Genomic DNA, 23,140 nt, shown 5'->3' with positions numbered 1-23,140 from the left:
TATTTAAGAATCATATCAAATATTTGGAATCATAACAGATATGATTTGGAATCATATCAGATATGATTTGGAATCATATCTGATATGGTCAACATCCCCTCTCAAATTGATGCTACTTATCAAGAAGCATTAATTTGGATAATTAGAATAGGTGTCTACTCCTTGTCATCACTTTTGTAAACAAATCTGCCAATTGATCATGCGACGTGATATGTCGAAGACTAATGACTTGATCAACAACAAGTTCTCGAATATAATGGCAGTCCACTTCAATGTGCTTTGTGTTCTCATGGTGGACCGGATTTGCTGCTATTTGTATTTCACTAGTATTGTTAGCATGTAATGTAGTGGTGCCATCAACAGAGATATGAAGTTCTGCCATCATCAACATATCCACATAATTTCAGAGCAAGCAGATGGCATTGATCTATATTCTGCCTCCATTGATGATTTTGAAATTTTTGGCTGCTTCTTGCACTTCCATTAGACAAGTGATGATCCGATTAACATACACCATCATGTTGTAGACTTCCAAGAGTTTGGACATCTTGTCCAATCTGCATACCCTTCAAGATTTAGAGATGATGTTGAATGAAAGAAAAGACCTCGATTAATTGTACTCTGAACATAGCGAATGATGTTGGCAAGGATTTGTAACAAATTGGCTCAAGACTTGAACCGGATAAGAGATGTCAGGTCTTGTTATTGTCAAATAAATTAGACAACCAATGAGCTTCATGTACAATCTTGGATCTGCAAGAAGGTCACCATCATCATTTTTGTACCTCACATTGATCTCCATAAGTTTGTGAGCTACCTTCTGATCCCTTAGACATGCTTGTGTGACAATATCATCTGCATACTTCCTTTGGCTTAGCAAGATACCATCCTGCAAATATTCAACCTCCAACCCCAAAAAATATGTTAACCTGCCAAGGTCCTTCATATTGAAAGTTGCATTAAGAAGATTCTTGAGCTGTACAATCCCATTCTCATCATTGCCGATTATAATTATATCATCCACATGCAATAGTAAAATTGTCATACCAGTATTGGAGTGCCGAATGAATAATGAATAATCAGAAACACATTGACATTTATGATGGTAGATCGAAACTTTTCAAACCATGCACGTGGTGCTTGCTTGAGACCAAAAAGAGATTTACGAAGATGACAAACCATATTACATTGAGCTTTGTTTTACCCTGGGGAAGGCTTCATTTTTATAACCTCATGTAGTTCACCATGTAAAAATGCATTTTTCACATAATTTGATGAAGTTTCCACCGTTTGATGGATGTTATAGTGAGTAACACACGAATTGTCATCATCTTTGCAACAAGAGCAAAAGTCTCCTCATAGTCCAATCCATATTCTTGTTTATATCGTTGAGCTACTAGTCGAGCTTTGTACCTCTCCAATGTGCCATCAGACTTCATTTTAACAGAATAAATCCATTTGCTCCCAATAACAAAATCCTCAGCCGGTTTATATATCAAATCCCATGTATGATTTTCTTCTAAAGCAGAAAGTTCCTCTTTCATTGATTTTTCCAGCAGTCAAGATTTGATGCATGTTGGTAAGTAGTTGGAACAAAAATAGAATTCAAAGTAGCAAGTAAGGCATACCATCGACTGTATCTACCTGGAGAGTATCCATATCGATCTAGGGTAGATGTTTTACATTCAGAGTGACGAAGAGAAGAAATGGAAGAATTTATCTGGTCACTTGGTATAGGTTCACCATCAGAATAATCATTGTTATCAAATGAGTCAGTGAAAGAGGTATTCAATGAATTATGTGACACAGTACTATTACCTAAATAATCCGTAGGAAATGCATCTGATTGACCAGGATCATCAATAATGCCATTAGGGTCTTCATTAGGAGATGTAGAATTTGTACCTGCTGATTCTCAAACTTGTACGGAAAGGAAACATAGTCTGATTTTGTTGAAGAGGTACTAAGGTAAGCAAACAGATGCTCAAAGAAAATTACATGTCTGGAAACCCACAACTGTCGTCTAGAAGAATCATAATAAAGATATCCCTTTTGAACATCATTATAACCTAGGAAAACGCACCTCACAGCTTTAGCAGATAATTTATGATGTTCATGTCTAGGTAAATGGACAAAACACAAACAACCAAAAACTTTTAGATGAGAATAATCAGGTAGTTTACCAAAAAGAAGGAAATATGAACCATAATCCAAGTATAAAACTCCTTCTATCAATTTATTTTGGCACGCAAGATAAGGTGAGATATCTAGGATTAAATTAGCGTATAATTTTTTTATCACGACATAATCTTAGAATTATTATTAATTATTATGTTGAGGCTACAGAGGATATGTTGAGGGCTTGTGTTATCAATTTCAAGGGTAATTGGGATGATCACTTACCTCTCATTGAGTTTGCTTACAACAACAGTTATCACTCTAGAATCCAGATGGCTCCTTATGAGGCACTCTATGAGAGAAGATGTAGATCTCCTATTAGTTGGTTTGAGGTTGGTGAAGTTGAGTTGATAGGACCGGACTTGGTTCATCAAGTTATGGAGAAAGTCAAGATTATTCAAGAAAGGTTGAAAACAGCACAAAGTCGTCAGAAATCTTATATTGATGTTAGGAGAAGAGACTTGGAGTTTGAGGTGGATGCTTGAGTTTACTTGAAGGTGTCAGTCGGGTGTTAGGATATGTGATAAGAAGGAGAAGCTTAGTCCCCGGTATATTAGTCGTTACAAGATATCCAAGAGGATTGGTAATGTATCCTATGAGTTGGAGCTACCGTTAGAGTTAGCAGCAGTCCATCCGGTGTTTCACATTTCAATGTTGAAGAAGTATATGGGCGATACTTCACTTATTATACGTACTGAAAATATTGGTATTAAGGAAAACCTATCTTATGAGGAGATACCCGTTGAAATACTTGATCTTCAGGTTCGCAAGTTGAGAACCAAGGAGGTTGCATCAGTCAAGGTCCTATGGAAGAATCAGTTTGTTGAAGAAGCTACTTGGGAGGCTGAGGAGGATATGAAGAATATATACCCACATCTCTTCTCTTCCAGTGAAATTCCAGACCAAGGTAATGACTTTTTGTAAAACACTCTTTAAGTTGATATGGTATGTTGTGTTAAATTGCATATTGGTGTTTGACCTAGGTGTTAGATGTTTCCACCCTTGGTTCTACTTAGAGTGATCTCATTCGAGGACGAATGTTCTCAAGGGGGAGATATTGTAACACCTCGATCTTAGAAAGAGCTATTTTTAGAAAGAACTAAATTGGAAAGAACTAATTTGAGCCTTCAAATGACCATAACTTTCGGTACATAATGAGCTAGGTGGCACATAAGGTATTAAATGAAAGGTCTCTGAGTCCTCTTTCCAACGCCACTGAGTTTGCTAAGTTCCGAGTCCGGATGACGGAGATATGCCTGTTTGAGTTCAGCCTGTCCGATTAAGGAAAGTACATCCGAATTAAAGAGGGGGATTTTGGTCTTTTCCTTACACCATTATCTTTAAACGTTTTTAGTAATATTTTACGGGTCTAAACTGACTTAGATCAGTTTACACAATTCTAAAAAAATGCTTAGGGTTTAGTGTCTATAACAATTTTTTGTGGGATTGAAAATGTCACTGTCCTTTCCTTCTAGACTAGGCAAAAATAGTGAATTTTAAAACTTTATTCTTAGTGAATTCAATGATTTAAATTTCTATAATGTCAGTCATTCTAACTATTTTTGGTTTTGAATGGATTGTTGTCACCTTTATCACGTTTTGAATGAATTGTTTATTTTATTTTATTTTGTATGGTCAATAACTAAATAACCGAACCAAATCGAGAACAACTAAACCGATAAATGTATATTATTTTTTATTTGGTTTGGTTTTGATCATTTTAAAATCGATTAATTTGGTGTGATTTTGATTTTTACCAATAAACAATCCAAACCGACCAGTGAACACCTCTACCTGCAATTATTCAATATTTAATATTTCATATTTTATTGACGCTATTTGCATCCTAATGAAAGTGAGATATAGTTGGATATGAGAATTAAAAGAAATTCTATAGTCGAATGGAGTTTTGGTATTTATTCTACTTTAAATAAACAATACAAGATATGCTCTTCTCAAGGAATAATGACAGGTGGAATTGGAGATAAGATTGTTCGAGTATCTTAATATATGTCCCCCTGTCAGATTGAGAGGCCTTTCGTTACGATCCAAAATTCAAGGTTATGATGGCACACACTCCAACCCCCCACCCCCCACCCCAAAAAAAGTGTGTAATCCAAAAATAACACACATACGAAACTCCCAAAGGGTGGTCAGGCCACAAACGACACAAAAAAGAACAACAAAGAATATCCCAAAACCAGGTAGCATAAGTATATAGAGCTTCTAATAAAACTTTAGAGTATGAAACACATCATAAGTCTCCGATAATAAATAAAGACTGAAAATATCTGATGGAACTAATTGTGAAGCAAAAATTGGATCTCACCACCACTCCGAAAGGATCTCCAAAGCTAGAAATGATCAGCCACTGCGAGGAGTACCCTAACAAGAATCTGCATAAAAAATGATTCAGAAGTAGTGGTGAGAACAACCACAAGTAGTCAGTAGGCTTGGCCAACTGAACAAAAGGAATTAATCAGCTTATAAATTAACTAAGGAGCGCCTCCACCTGCATACAAAAAAGTCCCACTCTGGCATTAGTGCCGCCAATTTATAAAGAACGGCGCGAGTAAAGTAAACGCATAAGGTCACAACAATTCCCATAACACACACAAGTCAAGCAACTCAAATGATTAATGCAATGCAATGATACAATGATGTGGTGGTACGGTTGAATCAAGGTTTTCGCACAACCTGTCATATACACCCTGTCGAGCTAAGGCTTCCAGACAAGGACCCATGGGGGACTCACAGTTCATACACCAAATCACAATCTCAATATCTCATCAACATGCCACCTTAGCGTGGTCAAGGATATAAAACGGTGTCTCATTTTCTTTCTATAAAAGAATCTCCGTATTTTTCTCAATTTCCCAAGAACATGATATGATGAATGAGGATGGATGCATCACAATACATTTATAACATGGAGGCAATAATCAACTCAACATGTATCAATAGTCTAAATTTCTCAAAACTCAGTTGAATCATGATATACACCCTCATATGAAAAATAGTGAGAAATAGTTCATTTGAAATAAGTGAATTCCATTTCGAAAGCATTTTGTTTACTCAAAGCATTATAATGTTTCCAACTCATCCCCTCACTCGGGAATAATAGGTCAAATAGCATTACAAGTTTCTCTCATATGCAACTCATGAATCACATGCTCTCAAAGCAAATAGAACAACAATTAAGGCCTCAACATAGGTTAAGCAACACATACAAGCCCCCACAAGCAACACAATAAAATCAATCCCCCACACAGGCAACACAATATAATCAAACCCCTAGACGGGTAACACAATATAATATCCAACTTAGTAAAATCTCCAAACAGACCCTTAAGATTTATTCGAGACCAGATAAAAATAAATCAAATATGCTACCCCACTAAACTCGACATTCCGGACTCAATGAAATCTTTGGATTTCCAAAGAAAGATCATTTACACAAAAATACCCTCTTGGACATTTCTTTAGTCCTAAAGATCAACTTCTCTCCTAAACGTGTAACTCTCAACCTAAGGCCTCAAAAACCTTACCAACCACTCTACTAGCTCAAACTCAATGGTTCGGAAGCGATGAAACTGACAATATTCCCATCTGATGCTCAGAACTCAAAATGTTGACCAAAGTCAACCCTATCAAGAACTCTCTGCTCAAGAGGGATCAAATTACCAAAAACACACCCGATCGCATCAGGGACCTCACCAGTCACCAGCCATTCTCGAAACACAAAATAAGCATGAAAACGCTATGTGGAAAGGCAAAATGCTTATTTCAAAATTAAAAACAAAATCAAAAGAAATGAGACATTACATATCCATCGTTATTTTTTCTTTTACAACTTAATAGAGATAGAAGCTTCAATAGGCAATTTGCTCCTGATGATATTTTGAAGCTGCTGGATCACTTATACAACTTGGACACTAAAATCCTAATTCAGGAAGAAGAGTTTTGCCTACAACATAGTTATTTCTCTAAGGAGGAACCTTGAACAAGTTTGGAATCGATATGGATATTGGACTTTACACATGGAAGCTTTTTGTATTGTAGTATCAGGGTGCTTAAATTAGTTTTCTTGTTCCATAATCACTCTGCATCTTCTATTGATCTTCCTTTATCGGCAGTCCAAAAATCTTACTGAAAAGTTTTTATGCATGCTGAGAATTGATTTCAGCTTTCCTTATATACAGAAAATTTATCATTTTACCAAAAAGGAAGGAACAATTTCTTGAAGATACATTATATAAAACTATTAGTCGTAAAGTATCTCTAGCTAGCCAACGTCACTTATTCACATATAAACTATGTGTCGTTGAAATATAAAATAATCAATCAAATGTAAATTTGAATATCATTATAGTTTTACCACTAAATTTAATTGTTCAAATAATATCTAATCATCTTTTACTCAACAACCAAGTCAATTGACTAAGCTCACCATTAATCAATTTAAACTTGCATTTCCCCCCTTAGAAAATATGGTTGCACTCCAAGCCCAGTAAGAAGAATCACAAGCACAATAACAAAAATATCTAGATATATCAGCCTAACAGATACGCTCCAGTAAATCTAAGTACTATAGCTAAAGGTAGAACCAAATAACATGTACTGTTATCTCTATTAACTTTATGTCGTAATGATGACAATAATCCTAAATGATCTGTGCAGGAAAAAAAAAGAGATACATCCAAAATCTGTGGAAACAAAGCATAAATCTAAACACGGAAAGAAGTCACACACTACTAGAATTAAGAAAGATTGATAAATGATTGTACCGGGATAGAGGAGATTGACTTGCGTAAAAATGAAATCAAGACGAGTCAGCAACCTACTAGAAGGAAAGCACACCCTATCAGAATCAAGGAAGATTGATTTGCATCATGGAAGAATGACTTTTCAAAAGATGGAAACAAGTTAGCACACGCTTATCCTAGTCACTATTTCATCTTGTTTAAACATTGTATTTAATATAGTTAACTAGTGAAAAGAAAAGAAAAGAAAAGGAGAGATTAGAAAACTATACGAGTAGAGGATGTTACCAACAAGTGAACGGCAATCTTTCATGTCAAGGAGTTCACAATAGGCTATTTGTCTAATGAGAAACATTCCAGCTCTAAGGAAACCAAGGGGATAAGATTAGGCACCACATTGGTGATTCAAAAAATTATAAAAATCTTTGTATCAATTGTGTCTTTTATCTCTTTACTCCTTATATAATATGTTTTTTTATCTAATCGTCTAAAATGTAGGGTAGTTGACTTGAAAAAATAAAAAAATGTATATATTTCTATCCTGAAATAAACAATATTTATAGAAAGAGAACCACATTTGCATATACTGAAATGTCTTGCTTAGATGCATATATTCAAGTCAAAGTAACAGATCAACACAAACAAGATGATGAGAGGGCAGAGAAGTTACCAGTGCTATCCACAGAACTTTCAATTTTGAATGCATCTTGAATGCAAACTCCTTTCGTAAGCTGATATTTATGATTATCAAATTGACCATTGTGGTAATTGTAAACCTCAAATGGAAAAAAGCTAGCATCATAAGGAAAAAAGTACAATTCAACAATTTGTTATACCTTTGCTTTGATTGATTCAATACGATGCAACAACTCTTTTCCACTTCTTTTTTGTGAGCCACACAAAATACAAATGCCAACATTCAAAAGCTTTTCGATGTCAGCACGAGAAGCAACAAATGTGCAGGTGTTTAAAAGCTTCAGAGCATGTGGAACCAAATCCATCCTTGAATCACAATATCAACATAAATATTGTGCATCCAAATTGATGCTTCCTCCAACAGTCTCAGCCATGTAAACTCGTAGAGCACAGTCTAGATGGGAAACATGTCCACATATGTAGCCATCTATTGTTGCATCATATCGAATGTAATTATACCCATCATAGTCCAAACTGATAGTTTTGCAGCAAAGGATACCTCAACAGTCTCAGCAAAATCCAGGCTCACTGCAACAGATGTCACATAGCATGGCTGGAAAAGGATTTTCTGTTATTAAACTGCTATATTTGTTTCCAACCTTACAAGTAATGGCTCTTATAGGAGAATCAGATAGTAAAAATTGCAATTCTTTCCCTAAAGATGTAGTCCTCTCTTTCATATCTGAGTCAAAATCAATATCTAATTAAAAAGAAAAACAAATTTGGCATCAGATCAATAAAAAGATGTGGTAAGTGTTTTTTTTAGTTGATGCAAAAAACCGAATAAATATCTACATGCTATATACCAAAGATCCCTGTCGAAGCTAACCTTTTGAGTTTGGCTACTGCTTCAAAGGAATCATCCAACTAAATGAGGCAAAAAATTGGTTTATATCTATGTCAGGATACTCAGACTGGAGATACTTTTTAACTAAAATCTTACTTTGAAAAGCATTTTTCTTTCCACCTTTTGGAGCCTTAAAATGCTTCGGAAGATACAAATATCTATCTCTAAAGGTGCCTGAACTTGTAACTCTTTTCCCTGCCTGCCAGCCCCACTTATCACCAGCATTTGGCCAATCTACAGGAGCATATGGTGAGCCTTCGCCGGAGTCATACTCAGAAACTGGATAAAGTTGAAGCCCAATTTCATTGATTCTAAAAGCACTCCCATTATATACAACATGTGCTCGACTCTCCCCAACCTCCTCATTGGCAGTCATTTAGCTTGAAATCCCTAACTCTGTTGATACCAATGGAAGTTTCAAACCATAGAAAAATAAAGAAACGTCAGAAGTCCATAAAAGTTATCCATTTCCAAAGACCATATATATAGACAATAACTTTCTTATACAAATTTTTGGGGACTCTAAATATCCAATCTTTCACAATGTAATAGCTAGCTATTAATGTGGGAGAGCCTCGACGGCTCCACACTAGGTAGTATTCATTCTACCACAAGTAGGCAGCTTTTTCTGAAGTAGCCCTTTTCGAGTTGGGTGATTAGCGCCGTCCTGGAACGGTGGACACGAAGGGTGATGGATATGACTCTTATATCATCGAAATAATCAAGGAGGACATGAAATAACATAGAGTAAAAAGCACAATAAAAATGCTTGTCACACAAATGAGTATATCTACCTACTTTAAGAAAAAAAACATAGTATAAATCAGTATCATATATAGTGAGGAGGTTTATATCAATTAACATGGGAAGCTCTGATTGAATTTAGGTATATACCTGAGGAGATTAAGGAATTTGAATAAACTCGGTCTCCTGGTAATCCTAGATGAAGACGAAAAATTGAAAATTCAAAAGCAAAGGAAAAAGGGAAATCAAAACCCTAAAACCTTGTGAAATGCAAAGGCAGTATTAAGTATTTTTTATTTAGTATTTAAGAACTTTTATACTCTTCAGGTCAGAGTTGGTACACACCTGTCACATTCCTTAACGAGAAATAAATAAAAGAGTAATTTTACTGGGATATGGCATAAGTACCCCCTAGACTATGACCGAAATCTCAAAGACACACCTTAACTAAACTAAGGTCCTATTACCCCCCCCCCCCACCAACTCTTTTTTTTTGTAATTTGGTACACCTTTTATCTTACGTGGCACACTCCGTGACTACACGTAATTGAGGCATGTGGGAGATATTTGGACTCCATGTAAGCCAAAAAGGTGTACAAATTTACAAAAAAAAATGGGTTCACGAGGGCAATAGGATCTTAGTTTAGTTAAGATGTGTCTCTCGGATTTCAGTCATAGTTTGGGGGAGGGGGGAACTTGTACCTTTTCCCTAAATTTAATATATTATACTTTGAATATAATTAATTCAATATTTTGACAAATATATTGGGGAAATGAATGGTACTTCCTCTAGTCTATATTAAGTGAATTGTTGGGAGATAACACTCCTCTTAAAGAAAAATATTAAAGACAAATATTAAAGGCTATTTTTAATTATTATTATTCCTAAACTATTCTCCTAAAAATGTAAAGTAGTTAACAAGATCATTAAGAGAAAGGATAAATATGAAGAAACAAAATCCAATTAACAAATATCTTGTACTTTGAAAAATTCACTTATTTTGAACTATAAAAAAAAAACTTATGACAGTTCACTTAATATGGACTAGAGGGAACAAATCTTAATATTTAAGTTGGCTGATTGCATGAACTTTTGTTAATCTTGTTGGTGAAGGTCCAATTTATCAAGAACCAATTGATAAATTATCTCTTGATTTTTAAATTCGACAAGTGAAAGTAAACATTTTAAAAAAATAAAGTTAAATGGTCAAAGTCACACTTCCATTATCAGTTGTTCTTTTTTTCTACCTAAACTATAACCATATATGTATTAAAACACACATCATTTAATAGATGATTGTATGTAGTGTGCACTCTCAAAATGTATTTTTTTTTTAAAAAGATATCAAGTAACAGTCCACATGAATAAATATTTCCATTTATGTAGAACTAAAATGATTTTTAGTTTAAAACTTAAGGGGGTTAATATTTTTGGATAAAAATCTAAATCGGATCATTTGTAAAAATTCATGGGTCATTTGTAAAATGATTCACCCAACATCTTCATTCTCCAACAATGATCCTCGTCCTCAATTGTGGTTTGTGCCTTCAAATTGCTTATGTCAACTTTTTCCCCCCCACCATCCCCTATTAAGTTGTAATTATGTCGTAGAATCTAGATAAATCAAGTCAAAGAATAGTTAAGAAGGTGGTAATATTTGATTAAACTCAGGTAAAACTTGAAAGTCGGAAGAATGACAAGAAAGTTCGAGAAGGTGTGAAGGAAGTAAATTGAGAATGGAAGAACATATAGAGATTTTGGAAAAGAAACGTCAGCATTGCCTGGATGGTCGGCCATGGTTTTTAACCAATCACAGGAAGACACGTACTCGGAGCATTAAAAGTAGAGGGACATGTGTCACTTCAAGAAATGTCAGAGGACTTTTCATTTGCTTTTGGCCAAGAATTGAAGTGTTTTCCATCTTTCTGTCACAATTCTTTGAGTACCCAAAAAAATGCGGGACAATCTATGTAACATCCAACAACTTCTAAGCAAAGATTCGAATTATCCTTTGTATGTGTATAGGTCCGAACCCAATGAATTCTAAGTTGTCCATATATATTAAGGTCCTTTACAAAGTGTAGTAAGTATATCATATATGGTTTAGGGTCGTAAGGAACCTCAAACACCAAGCCAAGTTCAAAAAATTTCTATCAGCTATGTTTTCACATGAGTTCCTACAAGGGTCAACTTCAAACGACCATACCTCTCAGATAGTACAATTTAGGTGACCCGTAACCTACCGAATTAATGGTCTACAATAATTATTTCCAACGTCACTAACCGATGGTCAACCCGACTCTTGAGTAAAACGTTATCTGATTTTACTAGAAAGATGTCAAATTGATCGTGCGCTCCGCGTCCCTTGTAGCGTGGGTGCACCACGCTAGGCCATTTTACCAGTGGACCGGGTGTGCGTACCGCATGGACCAAACAAATTTTTGAGAGTCTAGATTTCAAAATTTTCTATTTATTAAGTTAAGAAAGTGGGTCATTATAAAATTCATCTTGCACGACCTGGGGCTTATTTTCTCTCAAATTCTCTAATCTCATGCATCTTTAATACCAAAGAATGTTACTCTCACGTATCTAAATTAGTTCTAAAAATTTCAATCTCTAATAACAAATTCTTAATAAGATTCTACATCAAATCTTTCTCTCATATCTAGCGAAAGCAAGAACTTAGCCTAAAGTTCAAGAAGAGACTTGTAGGGATCCTCTTCGAACTTAGAGTTTCGATTAGAGTGATTTAAGGTATGTAAGGCTATCATAGTGAGATAATGAGCCCTTCCTCACTCCCTGCATCTAAATTTCAGTTAGCAAGGTTCAACTAGGGTTTCAAACCCAAGGCTTACTACATTCGAGTGTTCTACTTACTTTCTTATCATGAATTATTGATTTTGTTGTGTCTATTTCAGTATGTTAATTGATTGGATGATTCTTAATCATTGATCATGCTTATTTCACCCCTTTAACCATATTTAATTATGAATTTTATGAAAGCCTTGATATATCAGTTCTTATGCATTATCTTCATGAAGAAAACAAGGCTAGTTTAAAGAAAGCATAATCAGTTTTATAGAAAGGATTTCTAATCAATCTTTAAAGTAAGTTCAATGCATTGATAAAAGATTATGTAGAACAGAGAGTCAAAATAAGATTTTCAGAAAAGCATAGTCAAGTCATTTAAGTTCTGTTCAGTTTAGTTTTAAAGAAGTATTATTTAGCATAGACTCAAAGTATCAAATTTATAGTTTTCCCCTAAAGGGGGACATCTTTACGGTATGAGCATTATTGCATGTTCTGGGAGTAGTATTTGATAACAACTGAAAAATCAGAGACCCAAAAGAGTTCAAAACTATTCTGTTTTTTATCCTTTACAATTGATTAACTATCCACTAGTTATATACAAAGGTACAAGCATAATTCTAGCACAATTTCATATCATATCTTGCACAATGTCAATGGTATGATTGTGCTTAGTTAAATTAGAATTGTTTTGGATCTTTAATAATCATATCAAATATTTGGAATCATAATAGATATGATTTGGAATCGTATCAGATATGATTTGCAATCGTATCAGATATGATTTGCAATCGTATCAGATATGATTTGGAATCGTATCCGATATGATTTGGAATCGTATCAGATATGATTTGGAATCGTATCAGATATGATTTGGAATCATATCTAATATGGTCAACATCCCCTCTCAAATTGATGCTACATATCACGAAGCATTAATTTGGATAATTAGAATTGGTGTCTACTCCATGTCATCACTTTTGTAAATAAGTCTACCAATTGATCATGCGACGTGATATGTCGAAGACTAATGACTTGATCAATAACAAGTTCTCGAATGTAATGGCAGTCCACTTCAATGTTCTTTGTGTTCTCATGGTGGACCAGATTTGCTGCTATTTGTATTTCACTAGTATTGTCAACATGTAATGTAGTGGAGCCATCAACAGAGATATGATGTTCTACCATCATCGACGTATCCACACAATTTCAGAGCAAGTAGCTAACATTGATCTATATTCTCCCTCCGTTGATGATTTTGAAATTTTTGGCTGCTTCTTGCACTTCCATTAGACAAGTGATTATCCGATTAACATACACCATCCTATCGTAGACTTCCAAGAGTTTGGACATCCTTCCCAATCTGCATACCCTTCAAGATTTAGCGATGATGTTGAATGAATGAAAAGACCTCGATTAATTGTACTCTGAACATTGCGATTGATTCTGAGGAGGGCAGAAAAATGATGCTGGCAAGGATTTGTAACAAATTGGCTCAAGACATGAACCGGACAAGAGATGTCAGGTCTTGTTATTGTCTAATAAATTAGACAACCAATGAGCTTCATGTACAATCTTGGCTCTGCAAGAGTGTCACCATCATCATTTTTGTACCTCACATTGATCTCCATAGGTTTGTGAGCTACCTTCTGATCCCTTAGACATGCTTGCGTGACAAGATCCTCTCCATACTTTCTTTGGCTTAGCATGATACCATCCTGCAAATATTCAACCTCCAACCCCAAAAAATATGTTAACCTGCCAAAGTCATTCATTTTGAAAGTTGCATTAAGAAGATTCTTGAGCAGTACAATTCCATTCTTATTATTGTCGGTTATAATTATATCATCCACATGCAATAGTAAATTTGTCATACCAGTATTGGAGTGCCGGATGAATAATGAATAATCGGAAACAAATTGAGAAATTCCAGCATTTATGATGGTAGATCGAAACTTCTCAAACTATGCATGTGGTGCTTGCTTGAGACCAAAAAGAGATTTACGAAGACGACAAACCATATCTCGTTGAGCTTGGTTGTACCCTGGGGGAGGCTTCATGTATATAACCTCATGTAGTTCACCATGCAAAAATGCATTTTTCACATCATTTGATGAAGTTTCCACCGTTTGATGGATGCTATAGTGAGTAACACACAAATTGTCGTCATCTTTGCAACAAGAACAAAAGTCTCCTCATAGTCCAATCCATATTCTTATTTATATCCTTGAGCTACTAGTCGAGCTTTATACCTCTCCAATGTGCCATCAGACTTCATATTCACAGAATAAATCCATTTGCTCCCATTAAAAAAAGCTTCAGCCGGTTTAGATATCAAATCCCATGTATGATTTTCTTTTAAAGCAGAAAGTTCCTCTTTCATTGCTTTTTCCAGCAGTCAAGATTTGATGCATGTTGGTAAGTAGTTGGGAAAAAAATAGAATTCAAAGTAGCAAGTAAGGCATATGATCGACTGTATCTACTGGAGAGTATCCATATCGATTTGGGGCAGATGCTTAAAGTTCAAAGTGACGAAGAGAAGGAATGGAAGAATTTATCTAGTTGAAATACTTGATCTTCAGGTTCGCAAGTTAAGAACCAATGAGGTTGCATCAGTCAAGGTCCTATGGAGGAATCAGTTTGTTGAAGAAGCTACTTGGGAGGCTGAGGAGCATATGAAGAATATATACCCACATCTCTTCTCTTGCAGAGAAATTCCAGACCAAGGTAATGACTTTTTGTAAAACACTCTTTAAGTTGATATGGTATGTTGTGTTAAATTGCATATTGGTGCTTGACCTAGGTGTTAGATGTTTCCACCCTCGGTTCTACTTAGAGTGATCTCATTCGAGGATGAATGTTCTCAAGGGGGAGATATTGTAACACCTCGATCTTAGAAAGAGCTATTTTTAGAAAGAACTAAATTGGAAAGAACTAATTTGAGCCTTCAAATGACCATAACTTTCGGTACATAATGAGCTAGGTGGCACATAAGGTATTAAATGAAAGGTCTCTGAGTCCTCTTTCCAACGCCACTGAGTTTGCTAAGTTCCGAGTCCGGATGACGGAGATATGCCTGTTTGAGTTCAGCCTGTCCGATTAAGGAAAGTACATCCGAATTAAAGAGGGGGATTTTGGTCTTTTCCTTACACCATTATCTTTAAACGTTTTTAGTAATATTTTACGGGTCTAAACTGACTTAGATCAGTTTACACAATTCTAAAAAAATGCTTAGGGTTTAGTGTCTATAACAATTTTTTGTGGGATTGAAAATGTCACTGTCCTTTCCTTCTAGACTAGGCAAAAATAGTGAATTTTAAAACTTTATTCTTAGTGAATTCAATGATTTAAATTTCTATAATGTCAGTCATTCTAACTATTTTTGGTTTTGAATGGATTGTTGTCACCTTTATCACGTTTTGAATGAATTGTTTATTTTATTTTATTTTGTATGGTCAATAACTAAATAACCGAACCAAATCGAGAACAACTAAACCGATAAATGTATATTATTTTTTATTTGGTTTGGTTTTGATCATTTTAAAATCGATTAATTTGGTGTGATTTTGATTTTTACCAATAAACAATCCAAACCGACCAGTGAACACCTCTACCTGCAATTATTCAATATTTAATATTTCATATTTTATTGACGCTATTTGCATCCTAATGAAAGTGAGATATAGTTGGATATGAGAATTAAAAGAAATTCTATAGTCGAATGGAGTTTTGGTATTTATTCTACTTTAAATAAACAATACAAGATATGCTCTTCTCAAGGAATAATGACAGGTGGAATTGGAGATAAGATTGTTCGAGTATCTTAATATATGTCCCCCTGTCAGATTGAGAGGCCTTTCGTTACGATCCAAAATTCAAGGTTATGATGGCACACACTCCAACCCCCCACCCCCCACCCCAAAAAAAGTGTGTAATCCAAAAATAACACACATACGAAACTCCCAAAGGGTGGTCAGGCCACAAACGACACAAAAAAGAACAACAAAGAATATCCCAAAACCAGGTAGCATAAGTATATAGAGCTTCTAATAAAACTTTAGAGTATGAAACACATCATAAGTCTCCGATAATAAATAAAGACTGAAAATATCTGATGGAACTAATTGTGAAGCAAAAATTGGATCTCACCACCACTCCGAAAGGATCTCCAAAGCTAGAAATGATCAGCCACTGCGAGGAGTACCCTAACAAGAATCTGCATAAAAAATGATTCAGAAGTAGTGGTGAGAACAACCACAAGTAGTCAGTAGGCTTGGCCAACTGAACAAAAGGAATTAATCAGCTTATAAATTAACTAAGGAGCGCCTCCACCTGCATACAAAAAAGTCCCACTCTGGCATTAGTGCCGCCAATTTATAAAGAACGGCGCGAGTAAAGTAAACGCATAAGGTCACAACAATTCCCATAACACACACAAGTCAAGCAACTCAAATGATTAATGCAATGCAATGATACAATGATGTGGTGGTACGGTTGAATCAAGGTTTTCGCACAACCTGTCATATACACCCTGTCGAGCTAAGGCTTCCAGACAAGGACCCATGGGGGACTCACAGTTCTTATACCGAATCACAATCTCAATATCTCATCAACATGCCACCTTAGCGTGGTCAAGGATATAAAACAGTGTCTCATTTTCTTTCTCAAAAGGAATCTCAATATTTTTCTCAATTTCCCAAGAACATGATATGATGAATGAGGATGGATGCATCACAATACATATATAACATGGAGGCTATAATCAACTCAACATGTATCAATAGTCTAAATTTCTCAAAACTCAGTTGAATCATGATATACACCCTCATATGAAAAATAGTGAGAAATAGTTCATTTGAAATAAGTGAATTCCATTTCGAAAGCATTTTGTTTACTCAAAACATTATAATGTTTCCAATTCATCCCCTCACTCGGGAATAAAAGGTCAAATAGCATTACAAGCCTCTCTCACATGCAACTCATGAATCACATGCTCTCAAAGCAAATAGAACAACAATTAAGACCTCAACATAGGTTAAGCAACACATACAAGCCCCCACAAGCAACACAATAAAATCAATCCCCCACACAGGCAACACAACATAATCAATCCCCCAGACGGGCACACTATATAATCTCCAACTTATTAAAATCCCCAAACGGACCATTAGGATTTATTCGAGACCCAATAAAAATAAATCAAATATGTTATCCCACTAAAATCGACATTCCGGACGAAATAAAATCTTTGGAATCCCAAAGAAAGATCATTTAGACAAAAATACCCTCTCGGACATTTCTTTAGTCCTAAAGATCAACTTCTCTCCTAAACGCCCAACTCTCAACCTAAGGCCTCGAAAACCTTACCAATCACTCTACTAGTTCAAACTCGACGTTTCGGAAGCGATGAAACTGACGAATTTCCATCCGACGCTCAGAACTCAAAATGTTGACCAAAGTCAACCTTATCAAGAACTCTCTGTTCAAGAAGGATCAAATTACCAAAAACACACCTGATCGCATCAGGGACCTCATCAGCCACCAACCATTCTCGAAACACAAAATAAGCATGAAAACGCTATGCGGAAAGGCAAAATGGTCATTTCACAATTAAAAACAAAATCACAAGAAATGAGACATTACACATCCATCGTTATTTTTTCTTTTACAACTTAATAGAGATAGAAGCTTCAATAGGCAATTTGCTCCTAATGATATTTTGAAGCTGTTGGATCACTTCTACAACTTGGACACTAAAATCCTAATTCAGGAGGAAGAGTTTTGCCTACAACATAGTTATTTCTCTAAGGAGGAACCTTGAACAAGTTTGGAATCGATATGGATATTGGACTTTACATAAGGAAGTTTTTTATATTGTAATACCAGGGTAGTTAAATTATTCTTCTTGTGCCATAATCACTCTGCATCTTCTATTGATCTTCCTTTATCGGCAGTCTAAAAATCTTACTGAAAAGTTTTTATGCATGCTGAGAATTGATTTCAGATTTCCTTATATACAGAAAATTGATCATTTTACAAAAAAGGAGGGAACAATTTCTTGAAGATACACTATATAAAACTATTAGACGTAAAGTATCTCCAGCTAGCCGATGTCACTTATTCACATATAAATTATATGTCGTTGAAATATAAAATAATCATTCAAACGGTAAAGTTGAATATCATAGTTTTACCACTAAATTTAATTGTTCAAATAATATCTAATCATCTTTTACTCAACAACTAAGTCAATTGACTAAGCTCACCATTAATCAATTTAAACTTGCATTTCCCCCCTTAGAAAATATGGTTGCACTCCAAGCCCAGTAAGAAGAATCGCAAGCACAGTAACAACAATATCTAGATATATCAGCCTAACAGATACGCTCCAGTAAATCTAAGTAATATAGCTAAAGGCAGAACCAAATAACATGTACTATTAGCTCAATTAGCTTTATGTTGTAATGATGACACTAATCTTAAATGATCTGTGCAGGAAAAAAAAGAGATACATCCAAAATCTGTGGAAAGAAAGCATAAATCTAAACACGGAAGGAAGTCACACATTACCAGAATTAAGAAAGATTGTTAAATTATTGTACCGTAATCGAGGAGATTGACTCGCGTAAAAATGAAATCAAGACGAGTCAGCAACCTACTTGAAGGAAAGCACACCCTATCAGAATCAAGGAAGATTGATTTGCATCAAGGAAGAAAAACTTTTCTAAAGATGGAAACAAGTTAGCACATCCTAGTCACTATTTCATCTTGTAAAAATGTTGTATTTAATATAGTTAACTAGTGAAAAGAAAAGAAAAGGAGAGATTAGAAAACTATACGACTAGAGTATGTTACCAACAAGTGAACGGTAATCTTTCATGTCAAGGAGTTCACAATAGGCTATTTGTATAATCAGAAACATTCAAGCTCTAAGGAAACCAAGGGGACTGGATTAGGCACCACATTGGTGATTCGAACAAGTATAAAAATCTTTGTATCAATTGTCTCTTTTATCTCTTTACTCCTTATATAATATGTTTTTTTATCTAATCATCTAAATTGTAGGGTAGTTGACTTGAAAAAATCAAAAAATATATATATTTCTGTCCTGAAATAAACAATATTTATAGAAAGAGAACCACATTTGCATATACTGAAATGTCTTGCTCAGATGCATATATTCAAGTCAAAGTAACAAATCAACACAAACAAGATATTGAGAGGGTAGAGAAGTTACCAGTGCTATCCACAGAACTTTCAATTTTGAATGCATCTTGAATGCAGACTTCTTTCGTAAGCTGATATATATGATTATCAAATTGGTCATTTTGGTAACTGTAAACCTCAAATGGAAAAAAGATAGCATCATAAGGAAAAAAAGTACAATTCATCAATTAGCTATACCTTTGCCTTGATTGAATCAATACGATGCAACAAATTTTTTCCACTTCTTTTTTATGAGCCACGCAAAATACAAATGCCAACATTCAAAATCTTTTCGATGTCAGCACGAGAAGCAACAGATGTGCAGGTGTTTAAAAGCTTCAGAGCATGTGGAACCAAATCCATCCTTGAACCAAAATATCGACATAAATACTGTGCATCCAAATTGATGCTTCCTCCAACTGTCTCAGCCATGTAAGCTCGTAGAGCACAGTCTAGATGGGAAACATGTCCACATATGTAGCCATCTATTGTTGCATCATATCGAATGTAATTATACCCATCATAGTCCAAACTGATAGTTTTGCAGCAAAGGATACAACAACAGTCTCGGCAAAAAAAACTAGGCTCACTGCAACAGATATCACATAGCATGGCCGGAAAAGGATTTTCTGTTGTTAAACTGCTACAGATTATGTTACCAACCTTACAAGTAATGGCTCTTATAGGAGAATCAGACAGTAAAGACTGCAATTCTGTCCCTAAAGATGTAGTCCTCTCTTTCATATCTGAGTCAAAATCAATATCTAATTAAAAAGAAAAACAAATTTGGCATCAGATCAATAAAAAGATGTGGTAAGTGTTTTTTTTAGTTGATGCAAACAACCGAATAAATATCTACATGCTATATACCATAGATCCCTGTCAAAGCTAACCTTTTGAGCTTGGCGACTGCTTCGAAGGAATCATCCAACTAAATGAGGCAAAAAAATGGTTTATATCCTTGTCAGGATACTTAGACTGGAGATACTTTTTAACTGAAATCTTACTTCGAAAAGCATTTTTCTTTCCACCTTTTGGAGCCTTAAAATGCTTCGGAAGATACAAATATCTCTCTCTAAAGGTGCCTGAACTTGTAACTCATTTCCCTGCCCGCCAGCCCCACTTATCACCGGCATTTGGCCAATCTACAGGAGCATATGGGAAGCCTTCGCCAAAGTCATACTCAGAAACTGGATAAAGTTGAAGCCCAATTTCAGTGATTCTAGAAGCACTCCCATTATATACAACATGTGCTCGACTCTCCCCTACCTCCTCCTTGGCAGACATTTAGATGGAAATCTCTAACTCTGTTGATAGCAATGGAAGTCTAAAACCATAGAAATATAAAGAAACGTCAGAAGTCCACAATAGAAAGCAAACCATTTTTGGCTATAAAATATTGGAGAAAAAAACAACGAAAGGAGAAAAGCCAAAAGTTGGGCATATTCTCCAGGAAAATAAGATAGCTAATTTTCGACCTGAAGAAGTTATGCTTCAGATGAAGATAAATGTTAGACCTTTGAGCATGAGCTACAAAAACACTCTCCTCCCAAGGAAACATCAAAGATGATCAGCAGAATGTTTGTGTATAATGCAGCATGCTTGACATAAATACCTAAAGTTCAAAGCCACCTTTGGTGTGAAATAATTACTAAGATACTTAGAACAATAATTTTGAAGAGCTTGGTAAGAAACAACAAAATTTAAAGATTATTTTCAAAACTAGATACTTAAAACCAATAAAGAAAATAGAATCTGAAACAAATTAAAAATAATAAACCAAATATTTTCTCTAAAGAGAAAATTGAGCCCATTGAATGCACAATGTTTTCTTAAGGAAATTAGTCCCCTCAAGTACCTGAGGTTAATGGAATATATCCTCTCATAATAGAATAATCTTACTCACTGTGTATCAATACTTAAAATCACGGTGTCAGCAAACCACTCAACAAAAGTAAAGTACACTTATAGTACTAGATTTAGTAGAAAAGAAAGAAGTTCAAAATTTTGTTACTGAAAAATAAGAGGAACCCCTCTATTTATAGACAATAGATGGTAGTGTGAATAGTTGTTTATTGTGCCTTATCAGAAAGGTAACAACCCTTCAGAAAAGTCACAACCTTACGGAAAAGTCGTAACTTTTCATAAAAGTCACAACTCTTCAGAAAAGTCACAATTCGTTAGAAAAGTCACAACTCTTCAGAAAAGTCAGAACTCTTTATAAAAGTCACAACTCTTCAATTTCATTCACATATTTCAAAACCCAACAAGTACTCGTGGCATCAGATAAATTGAGGCCTTGAAGGGTTCTTTTTAGTAGATCCCACAGCAGGCCAGTCCTAATATGGTCTCAAATCCTTTCAGTAGGTACAAATTAAGGTTCTCATGAGTTTAGAAAGCAGAATAAAAGAAGAAAAATCTCCTTTCAAAAATGCACAAACAATCTCTGTAAAAAATTATACAACACATTTTGGTTTCAACCCATTAATGTTATGTTTTGAATTTACTTCACTCCTAATTTTTTAGAAATGTTAGTTAGCAGTTAGCACTATTATTGAATTTACTTCCCCCAAAATTTTAGAAGAAAACAATCTACTTAGCCTATATATTTTATTAAACTTATTAAGTACTATTTATAGAAGACAACTCCATTTAGAATACGTAGTTAGAAGTTAGCACTATTATTAAGTGGTGGAACTAGGTATTGGCAATGTTGTTAATTTGATCCCCTTCGTTAAAAAAATATACTGTGTAATTAAGGCAAACTCAATCTTCCTAGTAATGCGTAAATTGTTAAATCCCATTTGACATAAGGGAAGATACTAGTGTAGTGGCAAATAGGGTTCAAAATCTGTTTTAGATCATATATTTAAATCTTCGGTATACATTCTAGTATTTATCTCCAAATTTATATTTTGAATCTCCTTCCGCCACTACTATAATTTCACCGAGACTCCTGTTTAAACCATCTGCTAACTCTAGATTAACTATTTATAAATAGCAACCGATACATTCTACTTCCATGTTACACTTTATCATACAAAGAAATAAATGAACATTTGCACCTAACTCGACTCAAAAGTTATCCATTTCCCAAGACCATATATATAGACAATAACTTTCTTATAAAATTTTGGGGACTCTAAATATCCATTCTTCCACACTGAAAAAGCTAGCTATTAATGTGGGAGAGCCTCGACGGCTCCACACTAGGTAGTATTCACTCTACCACAAGTAGGAAGCTTTATCTGAGGTAGCCCTTTTCGAGTTGGGTGGTTAGCGCTTTCCTGGAACGGTGGACACGAAGGGTGATGGATATGAATCTCATATCATCGATACAATCAAGGAGAACATGAAATAACATAGAGTAAAAAACACAACAAAAATGCTTCTGACACAAATGAGTATATCTACCTACTTTAAGAAAAAAAAAACATAGTATAAATCATTATCATATATAGTGAGGACGTGTATATCAATTAACATGGGAAGCTCTGATTGAATTTGGGTATATACCTGAGGAGATTAAGGACTTGAATAAAGTCGGTATCCTTGTAATCCTAGACGAAGACGAAACATTGAAAATTCAAAAGCAAAGGAAAAGGGGAAATCAAAACCCTAAAACCTTGTGAAATGCTAAGGCTGAAATAAGTATTTTTTTTAGTATTTAAGAACTTTTATACTCTTCAGGTCTGAGTTGGTACACACCTGTCACATTCCTTAACGAGAAATAAATAAAAGAGTAATTTTACTGGGATAACGCATAAGTACCCCCCTAGACATGACCAAAATCTCAGAGACACACCTTAACTAAACTAAGGTCCTNGTGGGAGAGACATAGAAGAGAACACTACATGATACAGGTGTTTTGTAATTTGTTAGCATTTTTTAATTAAG

The 23,140-nt window shown here is 34.9% G+C and overlaps 1 protein-coding gene and 2 pseudogenes across 2 annotated transcripts in view; 1 reads left to right on the top strand and 2 right to left on the bottom strand.

The window, feature by feature from the left end:
* Nucleotides 1-23,140, top strand: part of LOC125871845 (chromatin modification-related protein EAF1 B-like) — a 286,021-nt gene that overhangs the window by 41,304 nt on the left and 221,577 nt on the right. The window lies entirely within an intron of this gene.
* Nucleotides 1,263-8,860, bottom strand: LOC125869640 (uncharacterized; annotated as a pseudogene).
* LOC125869639 (uncharacterized) lies at nucleotides 17,472-20,530 on the bottom strand (annotated as a pseudogene).

Source organism: Solanum stenotomum, chromosome 7 (assembly GCF_019186545.1).
Source record: "Solanum stenotomum isolate F172 chromosome 7, ASM1918654v1, whole genome shotgun sequence".
Lineage (NCBI taxonomy): Eukaryota > Viridiplantae > Streptophyta > Magnoliopsida > Solanales > Solanaceae > Solanum > Solanum stenotomum.
This window is presented reverse-complemented; position numbering and strand designations above follow the sequence as displayed.